We start from the raw sequence: 12,929 nt of genomic DNA, 5'->3' as shown, positions 1-12,929 counted from the left end.
CGATGCAGTGGAAAAAAAGGAAACAACAATCGACACGTCAACATGGAAATTCGATTTCTCTGTGATAGCTTAAATGCAGCAAAAAACTAGGATGAAAAAAATGACGAGTCACGAACCTGGTCGGTATGTAGGCTCCTGCCTCCCGTGTCGTCGTCGTCGTCGTTGCAGAGGAAACAGTAGTAGCTCAGCTGGCAATCCGCAGGAATCAGCAATAGCGCCACACGCAAAAAAAAAATCATTCACAGCTGCAGCGCTTAGCTCCGCTCCTGCTCCTCCGTCCGGCTTACTAATTTCGATCAATAAAAACGAACTCTTTCAGCGATACACAGCAGCAGCACTTCCAAAGAGACCTGGTTGGTGTACATGCACTACTTGTTGTGGTGGCACTGTGCAAATTGATTAAATTTACATATTCTTCCCCGCGTACCAATGCGGACGTCGTCTTTTCCGCAAAACAGTGCGCGGTCGTCGTCGTCGTCTTCGTCTTCGATTGTGTCGCAGAACGCGTATTGGCGAAAAACAAGCTGGACTCTTTACTTTTGCACCTTTATCAGCACAATTTTTCGATAAACAAGACTCGGTAATATTCTCGTATATACAGCTAGCTAAACACACCGATGAGTTTACTCACTCTGCAATATATTCCCCAGACAGTATTTTTCTTTCTGCTTGGGAACAATGAAACCGCATCCAGGAGAAAGGATAGAAAATAATTCCGTCTTCCGACAATGCAGTGGCCCACAAAGGTAAAAACTTCCGAAAACCGATTCACTTTCACTGTTTAGCTTTACTAATTCAAACAGAAAGAACTACGAAACAATCACGGGATTATCCGTTTTTCCTATACGCTGGAAAACACTCTTTATTCCGTTGCAAATTGATAGTGTTTTATTTTTCCTGTTTTCTTTTCACACTGTCTGCATCACCACAGAAAAACACACACCGCAAAAACGTAAACAAAACCCGAATGCAGACTGCCCTCCGCGAGAGGTAAACTGCGAATGACAAAATCAAACCACTTTTGACCGGACGGTCGGACCGCAGCAGCACATCAGCGAAAGAGCGAAGGGCTCGCTTTCGTCCGCCCGCGGACGGGAAAGAGAGAGTGCGAAGTTGTGTCGCACTGCTGGCTGGCACGAGAGAATCAAAACAATGACCCGAAGTGTGACGTTTCTTGTTCGTGTGCATCGGCGTCTGGAGGCGGAAGGGGCGCGTAGTACTAGATTGCGCAAATGGAACTCCAGCAGAATGAATGCACAGTGGGGGAAATACGGTATAAAACCCTGAAAATAATAATAGGACAGATCGGTGAAGTACTAGATTTGTAGTAATGAGCTGAATTTTAGTATGGTGAGAAGGTCAATTCTCCGTTTCTGCAGTGAAATGGCACAAAAAGCGTGGGTATTATGATTCCTTGCCTAATTTAATGCCCTAATAGAAAAATATGATACAACGTGCTTAACAACCCTTTCGGGCTATAATCTTGATCATACAGTGAATGATGCAATCATTCACCCTATCAGCAGTGTATCATACATTTTTATTAGGGTGCTGTTTGAGCAAAACTTTGGGCAACAGTGTTGTTGTTTTCTCCATTTCTTGCAATATAAACAACATAGTTATTCAAAGTTTTGCTCAATCAGCATCAAGTTAGGCAAGAAAACATAATACCCACGCTTTTTGCACCATTTCATTAAAGAAATAGAGAACTGACCTTCTCACCAAACTAAAATTCAGCTCATTACTACAAATCTAGTACTACACCGAACGTGCCCCATTATGTTGAAGATAATAAAAATAATTATTATATCTATTTAATTTATATTATATTACAATATCTTTAACCTTATTTGTTGTTCGTGCCAAATGGAAGTTGAAGATTGATGCGACTCTGTTGAAAATCCGTTCCAATCCGTGGATGGGGGCGCCGTACTTACCTTACCGGTCAGACAGGCCTGAGTGTCTTCTGCTGTACATAGTAGCCGTCTCCATTCCACTCGGTCCATGGCTGTTTGTCTCCAGTTCCGCACTCTGCGTAGGGCCCGAAGATCGTCCTCCACTTGGTCGACCCACCTAGCTCGCTGCGCTCCACGTCTTCTTGTAACGGTCGGATGACTCTCGAGAACCATTTTAGTCGGGTTGCTATCCGACATCCTGATGACGTGACCCGCCCATCGTAGCCTCCCGATTTTCGCGGTATGGACGATGGTTGGTTCTCATAGCAGCTGATGCAGCTCGTGGTTCATTCGCCTTCTCCAAGTCCCGTCTTCCATCTGCACTTCGCCGTAGATGGTACGCAACACCTTCCGTTCGAAAACTCCAAGGGCGCGTTGTCCTCTGCACGTAGGGTCCATGTTTCGTGCCCATAGAGGACGACCGATATAATCAGCGTTTTGTAGATAGTTAACTTCGTGTTACGGCGAACTTTATTCGATCGTAGAGTTTTGCGGAGTAGAAAAAAAAACTAAGCTAAAACTAAGCTCATCAATAAAGAAATAAAGAATTGCATCTCTTTCAAAATAATTTATATTTTAAAAACATCAATATTTAACAACAAGATGTCTCAAAAACACCAAACTATACCTCCGGCAAACCTTCAGATTTAATAGAATTTGAGTGGTATATTTTGAAGCAAGCATCAAAATTTGCCGAAATTTGCAACTTTTTGAAAAAAACTGCTAGTAAATATCATAGTAATTTTTACTATTTTGCCTAAAAAACCATTTTAAATGTCCCGAAAAATTGTAGAGTTGGTATCATCAGATGCAAGCTACTTCGATTAACACGTGTGTGTCGTAGTTTAACATGACTCGACGTCGAAGGGTTCAAGCAGGAACCCGATGAGTGAGCACAAGCACAGCGAGACCTATCGCTCGAATCAGTGCTCTAACTTGATCACCACCGCCGTACAAGGCCAACGCTGTGTCCGACCGCTCAGTCTGCCCCGACTGCTGGCTAATGTAATTCGAGGCCACACGCTCGTTTCGATGGTGCTCTGCTGCTGCTGTGATCACGAGGCCACACGCTCGTTTCGATGGTGCTCTGCTGCTGCTGCTGTGATCACGAGGCCACACGCTCGTTTCGATGGTGCTCTGCTGCCGCTGCTGTCGATCCGCGCCTACCGAAAGCCGAGAACTGAATGAGCTCTCCCTTGGGTGGTGTGCCGTTTTTATGGTCACGATCGACCCGACACGAGCTGTACCGCTGCTGCTTGTTGGACTCCTCCCGATGTTCGCGTGCCGAATTTCGCCAATAGAATCAATCGTACCCGCCTTGCTATGCTTGTTTTATACCTCATCATGACGAAACGGACGGATAAAATGTCCAACCTGTTTGCCCCGCCTCCCAGGCGTATGTTGGTGAATTTTCCCCTCCTGATTCGCGAATAATGATGCGCTTGGAGATATCGAGCAATTTCTCGCGTTTCACGGGAAAATAGTCAAAGGAGGATTGCGTGATATTGTTAAATGATACATCTAACACTATTTGGTATACATTCAATTATGTTTTACAGAATGTTTTATTATTAGTTCTGATACACTACAGTGTGAAGTGTTAAAACTGATAAATTTGCGATAAACATTGTTACGTTTTATATGTTTATGCAGATTTATGAGTGTAAATTAGCCAATTTGCCATGAAAACCCAATCCAATAGACAAATAGTGACTAAGCTAGAATAACTGTGTACATGCGCCACCATCCGACGACCCCCCGACATGGGCTGCGCACTTGAAACAGAAACACGAACAACAAATTTGCTTGCAAAAACAACAAGTGACAGCAACATTTCCGCCAACGAAAAGAACTTCGGTTTTGGAAAAGGCAGCTCGACGGACGGAAGCATTTGCCGAAACGCCATCAGAAAAGGGCGAAAAACAAAAAACCGTGGGACTAAGTGTGCGAGTCAAATCCAATACAGAAAGATCGGACAAGATCCCGTGAACAGCTGTCCAGACGAAAAAGGTGATTAACTCCTCTAAACGGTGATTAAATCGTAAAATCCAATGTTGATCACATGTTTTATCCAGGATTCCGATCTCGTCGCGGAAATATTAGTGCATCCCTCAAAAACCGATAAATCCTTGGTAAAGGCAGTACAGCACGCTCGACAAACCTGACCGCAGCACCGTCACGAGCGTGCGACAGATATTGGATCTTATCAGAGGTAAGAAACGCTCCGGAACACACTAGATGTGAAGTCTAACCTCGAATTTAGCCCGACAGGTAAACGCTCGCATGCCTACATCACCTTGCCAAGTTACATTGGTAGAGGAAGGTTCTAAAATCACCCACGATCACTTGGTACGGCTGTTTAGTCATTGTGGCATACAACACACGTAGGACCGCTTCTACGCATGCCCGGACCGGTGAAACCGATTGTGTCGTGATACCTCCCGTGTGCTTAAACGACGACTAAGACGACGGACTACTGCGAGAAAAGACCTTCCATCGGAAGTGAGTTGATCAAATCCCAACCTAAGGAACTTGTGCTAATACTACCGGGCTTTTGCAGGGTCTTTTTGTTCACTGGTTTCATTTCGCAGACAACGTTACACGCCGTACCAAACGGCAGGTAGAGCACCATCAGCCGTGGCTAGTCGGCGCACAGCACCGCCCTGCAACCACGGGGAGGAGTCAGGTGGCACAACTCGGAAGACATGTCATCATCGAAAGCGAGTCGGGTGGAGGTCATGTCACCGTTGGGCGACAGCGTAGCCCAAGTCAGCGCACTCTGGTCCGTGAGTAGAAATTAAGAAAAGCGATGTTTTAGCATAAGAAAGAAAGCTAGGCAGAGTAGGGCGAGTTTATGAATTGGTGTAATACATGGTTTGCTTATGAAACGATATTCTGGCTATTGGTTGGCGTTTGATTTTGTGCTAGCCGAGACGACTGTAAGCCACTTATTCTGCTCAGGTCGAACCTCCACAACAACATCCAAAATAGTTATGAAAACGTGATTTTCCGTACACTTCGTAGTTGCTACTCCGTGATTGATCAGAGCTAGCGGAATTGTACAGAGAACCAATAGATAGGCTTGGGATTAGCACACTATCATCAATGTACACGTTCTGAGAACTCAAACTTTATTCGGTCAATAACGGCGCCGGCCACGTCCTTACGGTCAACCGGGGAAGGGAAGGAATGTTAGTTAGAGCACCTTTAACGGTGCGCTTCTATAGCCCGTTTGGCAGCCCTCCATCATTGCAGCAAACTTTACCGGTCGCTGCTGGATGCGCTCGCAAAATAGTAGCGCTATGGGTGGGTGACCAAATATAGTAGCGGGACAGTTGCGCTGCTAAAAACTATATGGGAATATGAGAGCCCTCCCGATACGAATCAGGGTGACTTATTTGATTGCTACCGGTGTGGAAAAGGGTGGTTAAGTCAAAATGGTAGCGCTGCACGGGTTGCTCGAATAGTAGCCGCCGTTAATGTTGCTCTTAGACAACCGTTGCTACTAGAGGTTGTATATACTACTGTGCCCTCCACAGTTGTCACGGGAAGGAGTTTTTGTTAGTTGGGAAGGATTGATAGTAACATAAATCAGAGTTCACTTTGGTAAGCGATGCGACCTATGTAACCGTGAGAATACACAAAACACGTATATACATAATGTGACACCTCACAGTTTGGAAAAATGGTGAGACCTTGAAACGGAAGATATCTTGCGTCACCCCGCAGTTACGAGGACTGGTGAACCAATAAACAATATTACTTGCTTTTGATATCGTAGACTCGATATGTTTAGACAAAATTCGTCACCAACAGTGACGGACCGCACAAACTAAGAAATAAAAAATACTGAAACATGTTGTAAAACAAAATACTTTGACTAGCAGCTTATAGTAGCAGATTGTACACTAATAGAGGGAAAATTGGATTAAAAAGTATGAAAATGTACCGAGATTTTGGGCCGGCACTTGAGGTACCGAACTTCACAATGCATGTTGAATAAATACTGGAAAGATGGGTATAAGAAATTTAAACAAACAGATTCATGATTGATGATAACACAAAACTTGTATTCTGTCACCTGTTAGACTATTAAATAATAAAGATAAAGTAAGGAAATTAAAGCGGAGGAGATAATTTTCAAGTTGTTATATCGAACATTGACAAAGGCAAAAGTAAGTCGACGCCCATGGTGACGAACCATAGAAAATAAAATGAATGAATATTCAAAAGATACATATTGCGGTAAAATAGAAAAAATCCAACGGGGTTGCGGTGGTTTCGACCGCCGCAGTCGTTTCGCAAACGTCAAAAGTGCTCGGTTCAGGCTAAAAAACTCTCACTCACTTGGTTGCCATAAAATTCAAAAATAATGAAAATTGTTTCATTTATGGTTTATGTAATCGCAATTGCTGCCACTACATGTAACTTATTTCTAAACTATATTAGGTGTAGTTTTAGCACTTTAGTATGCAACTGTACGCCATTAAACATAATTTAGATGTTCAACTATTTATTTTTGTTTCAAGGCTGTGTGCATACTTTTTGAAGTGTGTAGCAGTTTGCGGAACAGGTCTTCTTTGTCTTCTTCACTCCGCCAGGTTGGAAGATTTCTCTGGATAAGCAATACACAGACATACAGTAAGGAAATAACAAGTAACAAACCCACCTGACCCAGCACGGAGGAAGTTAGGCGTTCGACACTGTTAGGCATTTGTTAGATATGTTGCTCATCGAAAATTTCTGGAGAGCATAAATCATAACCCCGAAATTATGCTCAGTGTTCGATTCTTTCGCGCATTGTTGACAGTTGCCTGAACGGCAGTTAAAAAAATAACTTTGTTGATTGCGGCAGCGTTCGTCGGTCGGGAAAATGATAAAAATTGCGCGTTTCAATTAGTTAAAACAGTAACAACCTGGTAAGAACCATTTCAGTCGTTCCGTCGTCCGACCCGTCAGCTTCTCGCCGCTGCTACTGGCCAATAAGTCCGGTTCGTTCTCGTCGTACCGTTGCCGGAACCAGTCATCTCCAAAACAGTGTCCGATTCCGTTAAGTTTGGCCTCATCGTGTCGGTGAGTAATTTTAACTTTAATTTGATTTATTTTTCATTTACTTTTTATTTAATTTTTATTTAATTTTAAATAAATTTTAATCAAATTTTAATAAAATTTTAATAAAATTTTCATTAAATTTTATTAAAATTTTAACAAAATTATAATAAAATTTTAATAAAACTTTAATAAAATTGAAATAAAATTTTAATAAAATTTTAATTAAATTTCAATTAAATTTTAATTAAATTTTCAATTTTTTTTTAAATTTTAATAAAACTTTAATAAAATTGTTATAAAATTTAAATAAAATTTTAATAAAATTTTAATAAAACTTTAATAAAATTCTAATAATTTTTTTATAAAATTCTAATAAAATTTTTATAAAATTTTAATAAAAATTTAATAAAATTTTGATGAAATTTTAATAAAATTGTAATAAAATTTTGATAAATTTAATTTAAATAAAATTTTAATTTAAATTGAATTCAATTTTAATCTAATTTTAAATAAATTTTAATAAAATTTTAATTTAATTTTAATTTAGTTTTAATTAAATGTTAATTAAATTTTCATTAAATTTGAATTAAATTTTAATTTAATTTTAATTCAATTTTGTTTTGATTTTTATTTAATTTAAATTTAATTTTGTTTTGATTTTTATTTAATTTTAATTTAATTTTAATTTACTTTTAATTTAATTTTAATTTAATTTTAATTTACTTGTAATTTAATTTTAATTTAATTTTAATTTAATTTTAATTTAATTTTAATTTAATTTTTATTTAATTTTAATTTAATTTTAATTTAATTTTAATTTAATTTTAATTTAATTTTAATTTAATTTTAATTTAATTTTAATTTAATTTTAATTTAATTTTAATTTAATTTTAATTTAATTTTAATTTAATTTTAATTTAATTTTAATTTATTTTTAATTTAATTTTAATTTAATTTTAATTTAATTTTAATTTAATTTTAATTTAATTTTAATTTAATTTTAATTTAATTTTAATTTAATTTTAATTTAATTTTAATTTAATTTTAATTTAATTTTAATTTAATTTTAATTTAATTTTAATTTAATTTTAATTTAATTTTAATATAAATTTAATTTAATTTAAGTTTTATTTAATTCACATTCAAGTTTAAATTAAAGTTAAAATTAAAATTAAAGTTAAAACCGAAATTGAAATTGAACAGGCTCCGAGTTTTTTTTATTGAATTTTCGTCCAGCTTTCATTCGAGGCAAGAGTACGGTTGTAGTAGTGAACGTCGACAAAAGTTCACTACTACAATCATACTTCTTGCTCGGATGACAGCTGGAATGAAAACAAGCAGCATAAAATTTATGCCTAACATTTGTCTAACAGCCCATAGTAAAACATGTCTAACGTTAGTCTAATGTTAGACTAACAAACATGTTTCGAATTTGCAATTTTAATTCGCCAACTTGAACAGACCCTTATACTGCCCCCACTCGCAAAACAGTCCCATATGAATAGAAAACCCAGCAATGATGAGACTGTTATGCGAGTGGCGGCAGTATAGCAGCGGTGTCATGGTCGCATTTTTTTCCGCAGTCAAGTTCGCAGATTGTGAACATTCCTCGGTACCGGGTAGCAAAGGCTGATGGTTGAAATAGTCATTTTAGTGACCAAGTGCACGAAAATAGTGACCAAATAGTGACTTACAAATTGCAAAAAAGTGATTAAATAGTGACTTTTGACAAAAAATATGGTTAGTTGCTAAACATTGTGAGCCGAATTTAAAGCACTGTTTGCAGTTCAGAAGGAATTTCTCAGCCTATCTTGATGCATGGGAAATTCCTTACCAGAATCGCTCAAGAAACCGTTTTTTCTTCGATCCCAGTACGCAGTAGTGAAGAAATGACAGTTCAAATGGCAGTCACCGAAGAAAGTTTCTGCCAGGAATCACTCAAGAAGTTTCTTGAGCGATTCCTTTCGATCTCGAAACTGCGCTTAATTCAGAAAACCTTGGGGTACCACTTGGGTACCACAAAACCTTCTCCACCAAAAAAAATATAAAGAATACATATGTCCACAATTGGCTTCTTTAGTGGTGTTGAGATAATTCCATATTCTGAATCTGCATGCCAAACTGAGCCGAAATCCAAATTTTCATCAATTTTGGTGCCCGGGAACCTATTTAAAAATCAATTTGAAAATTGGATGGGAGCGATTTGTCGAATCACCCCTCGTCGCATTTTGTACTGAGCGGAGCTGTCAAGCAGTTGCCCAGCTGTCAAAAGGTGATTTCAAAAAATCTCTTTGAAATTGATTTTAGATACCAAAATTAAGTTCTAAAAATCTGAAAAAAATCATAGCGGCTCAGAAAAAGGTGCTCTTTTGTTAAAAAATAGAAAATCATTGAATTTTTCTTAATTTAAAAACCCAATTGTTAGCGGATATTGTGCAGAACTAAATGGACATTAAGTTAATGAACGAAAATGGATGTGGGCACCTACAGCTTCTCTTGAATCGGTTCCATTAGAACCTGAATGGTATTTTTTTAGTTACAGCTGATATTATCTTGAAGAATTTGAGATGAAATATTCAGATATTTATGGGGCAAATTCCTAAATAGATCTCTATGAAAATAATTGCAGATATTAATTTCTTTTAGATCTTATAAAAAATTTCAGGGAATAGTTCTTGAGCCTAATATGAAACAATTCTGCCCACCTCGTAGATTTACTGCTGGCAAAACTCATGCAATGGCGTTTACTAAAACTTCTAGAAAAAAAATGTACGAAATGAAAAAAAAATGACAAATTTTCAATGTTTTCCTGGTAGGGAATGACAAAGCTTCGGATACGAAATTTCTTTTAAAAATTTCTGGATAATTTATTTGATGAATTCATCTAGAAACCATAGACAATGTGTGGGCACATTTATGTAAGAAAATCTCACATTTTTTTTTAACTATAAGAAGGTGAACATTGAACAGAATTTGATGACAATTGTGACAGAAGTCCTATAGTATTAGTTAGCGAAATCATCTAACCTTTCAGGATGCGCGCCATCAAGCAGCTGGAACTGCATCGCGCTCGCGCTCGCGCTGTATACAACGAGCAGGTTTTTTTTGGTGGTTTTTGTACTTTTTACAACGGCGCGCGTCTCGAAAGGTTAAAACATTTCTGAAGGATTACAAACAACAAACAACTCATAATTAGACAAAAATGATGAAATTTTCCGATGAAAATTTAACTAAATTTGTAATTCCTTCAAACACTCCAATATTTGAAAATTTTTGAAGAAATGCTAAATAGTTCGAGGTGCAATTTCTCATTTGTTTCTAGCGGATTTTACGTGGAATGGAGTTCCAGAGGAAGTCATTGACTTAACAGAGTAGCTAGTGACTAGAGTATCTGGAAATCTGAAAATTTTGGGAAGTCCCAGCTGCAATCAAATAGTCATGTTTTCTCCTTCATCAGACGTTTTGATGTATTCAAAAACTTCTTCAGGGAATAATAAGTATTAATAGCTATCGTTTCCTAAAAAATGTCAGCATAAAAAAAGTTGAAAACAAAATAGTCAAAACAGTGTTTTGCGATATTTCTGCAACAACTCTTGTCAAAAAAGTGCACAATTTTTAAAGATTACCGGTATATACCATTTCGAAGATTTCTCTTCCAGACATTCGTCAAAGAATTTTATCAAGAAATGGTCTACGAAACATGCAAGGTTTTTTTTTCAGGCGTTGAACTAGAATATCATATCTACAGAAAATCCAAGTTATGTTCAATGATTTTTTGCCAAATCCTGCAAGAATTGACAGGGGCATAATTCGAGGCCTGCAGGTTCTCACCGAATTCTGGAAAATATTCCCTCAATTTCCTAATTTACTTAATAAAAATATTCTACTTTTTATTTCCGAGGATGCCATTACATTTTTTTTAGATTTTTTACCTTTATTTGCTTCGGTAATAGTTCAAAACATTCATCACTTTACTGTAGAATTACCAAAAACTTCAATAGAAAAATGCTTTCTAGTATAGTAGCATGAATATTGTGCAAAAAGACAATGCTTTGACTGAAGAGATGAAACTGCAAATCTTTCTAATAAAGACACATAACTTAATTTAACAATACTAAGAAGGAAGATCGCAGTGTGCCGCGCGCGAAGACGGATAGAAAATTTTTACGTGCTGCGTTTTTGTCGTGCTGATTGTCAAAACTTTTATTCAATTCGACGGATAGTGAAAATTTTTGTTTGGAGAATTTCTTTTTTTTTGAGTTCTATAACTAATTGTGTTACCCAAGCCAACAAGGTAGCGTGTTTATTTCGCAAAGGTCGTCGTGTAATCGGATGATAACGTTAAAGGAAGTCGAATCGGTCGGGAGTGATGGTGTGTGCGAGGAGGGAAACTTTCAAAAAAGATAGATTGTGGGTGTTGGTGCGACTAGGAGTGTCTTGATGGTTCTGGAAAGTTGAAGTGCTGATGTGTTCTATGTTCCATCCATGACAGTGATGCCAATTCCAGCAAATGGGTGAGATCTGACCATTTTTTTAATACATCATTATCGACCATTTACATTTTGCGCCCGCTTCGGGTTCGTGCAATGGATGTACTGGGCTGATAACTAATTCGAATCAGTCTAATAATGGTGTATCTGAACGTTGGAGGATTGCGTCAGTCTTGTCGAGAAGTCAGAGATAAGTCTCCAATCTTTTTGTTTTGGTATCCGACAATCCTCATAACTGTGGTCTAGGGCTGTACTACCTACGAAATCTGTGTGACTTGCTTAATGCTTATGTTTTCTTTTTCAGTGGTAACCAGGTAAATGATTAAACCATGACAATTTCTCATACGCTTTTTCGCCAAGGAAAGCACCCCAATAAACCCTATCCAATTTCCAACTCCAGATATCTATGAAGTGGGCCAAGTCCTTGGACATATTCTGAGTAGATATCTAATCAACATTTCCTCCCCATCCCCGCTGATCGTAAGGACCTGGCCATGTGTCGAGAGTTTGTTAAATGAAAGGTTTGTCAAGTCCCAGGCAGTTTTTCTGGCGCATTAAACGTCTCTATCGACAGCCACCCAGGATGTGTACGGTCGGCTATGCTATGCTATGCTATGCTATAACTCAATTTAACAATACTAAGAACCAAATCGGTCACTCTACATAGGCGATTGATGAATTTGCTAGCACAGCTACTAAACATATAATTGTCTCCAGAAACACAATGCGTGATTTGCACTTTTTATCACACGTAATATTAGTTTTCTCGCTGACTAGATTATCATTTGCCGCAAAACATTAAAAATAGTTGAAAATAGTGACTTTTCAACAGAAAAAGTGACTTTAGTTGAAACATCTTGAAAATAGTGACTTTTTAGTGACTGACCCAAAAATAGTGACCAATAGTCACTAAATAGTGACTCGCCACCAGGCCTGCGTCGGTACCCAATTACGTAATTTGTGTTTAGGCTTCTACTGTCAGATCGGTGTAACACGCTAAATATAATATACACAAAAGACAGTGCTTGTGTATCGGGTTCCCACGCTATCCAGCACATCAGCCTTAACAGTTTGGCCGGTCAACCATGTTTCGACATTATCTGATTGTTACATTAAATTTTCTTCTCACTGAAAGGTATTGTGATTTAAATTCAAAGGCCAGAATAATAATGCTCCAAGTTTGTGTTCACAGAATTTGAGTCAAATACATCATTCAAAAGAAGTGAACAATGATTTATTTCAACCAAACGGCACAGACAGATAATTTTCAATTCTTCATAAAGACAACAATGACCTTATCATTGGAGATTGATTTTCAATTAGGCATTTTTGGCCAACATTTATGATAAGACTTCACCGCAGGAGCAAAACAACAACAAAGGAGATAAGGGCTTTCTCAAACTGTACGCGAATCGAGCACGAGGCACTACGA

At 37.7% G+C, this 12,929-nt stretch overlaps 1 protein-coding gene and 1 long non-coding RNA gene across 5 annotated transcripts in view; one reads left to right on the top strand and one right to left on the bottom strand.

Annotated features, from left to right (window-relative positions):
• LOC109402732 (rho-related BTB domain-containing protein 1) overlaps nt 1-1,027 on the bottom strand; it is a 174,568-nt gene extending 173,541 nt beyond the window's left edge. Inside the window, exon 1 of one of the 4 annotated variants that reach the window (XM_062853140.1) lies at nt 117-1,027. The gene's annotated coding sequence lies outside the window, so the exon portion shown is untranslated. The remainder of the gene's footprint in view (nt 1-116) is intronic. The other 3 variants (XM_062853139.1, XM_029878926.2, XM_062853141.1) reach the window with 3 other exon arrangements.
• Nucleotides 1,028-3,574: 2,547 nt separating this feature from the next.
• On the top strand, nt 3,575-4,848 carry LOC115270012 (uncharacterized). The gene is made up of 4 exons (XR_003899019.2): nt 3,575-3,965; nt 4,031-4,167; nt 4,219-4,457; nt 4,516-4,848. It is a non-coding gene; the product is annotated as an uncharacterized LOC115270012 (long non-coding RNA).
• Nucleotides 4,849-12,929: the final 8,081 nt, after the last annotated feature.

The sequence above is a fragment of the Aedes albopictus genome, chromosome 2 (genome assembly GCF_035046485.1).
Source record: "Aedes albopictus strain Foshan chromosome 2, AalbF5, whole genome shotgun sequence".
Lineage (NCBI taxonomy): Eukaryota > Metazoa > Arthropoda > Insecta > Diptera > Culicidae > Aedes > Aedes albopictus.
The sequence above is the reverse complement of the archived record's forward strand: the minus strand, read 5'-3'. Positions and strand labels throughout refer to the sequence as shown.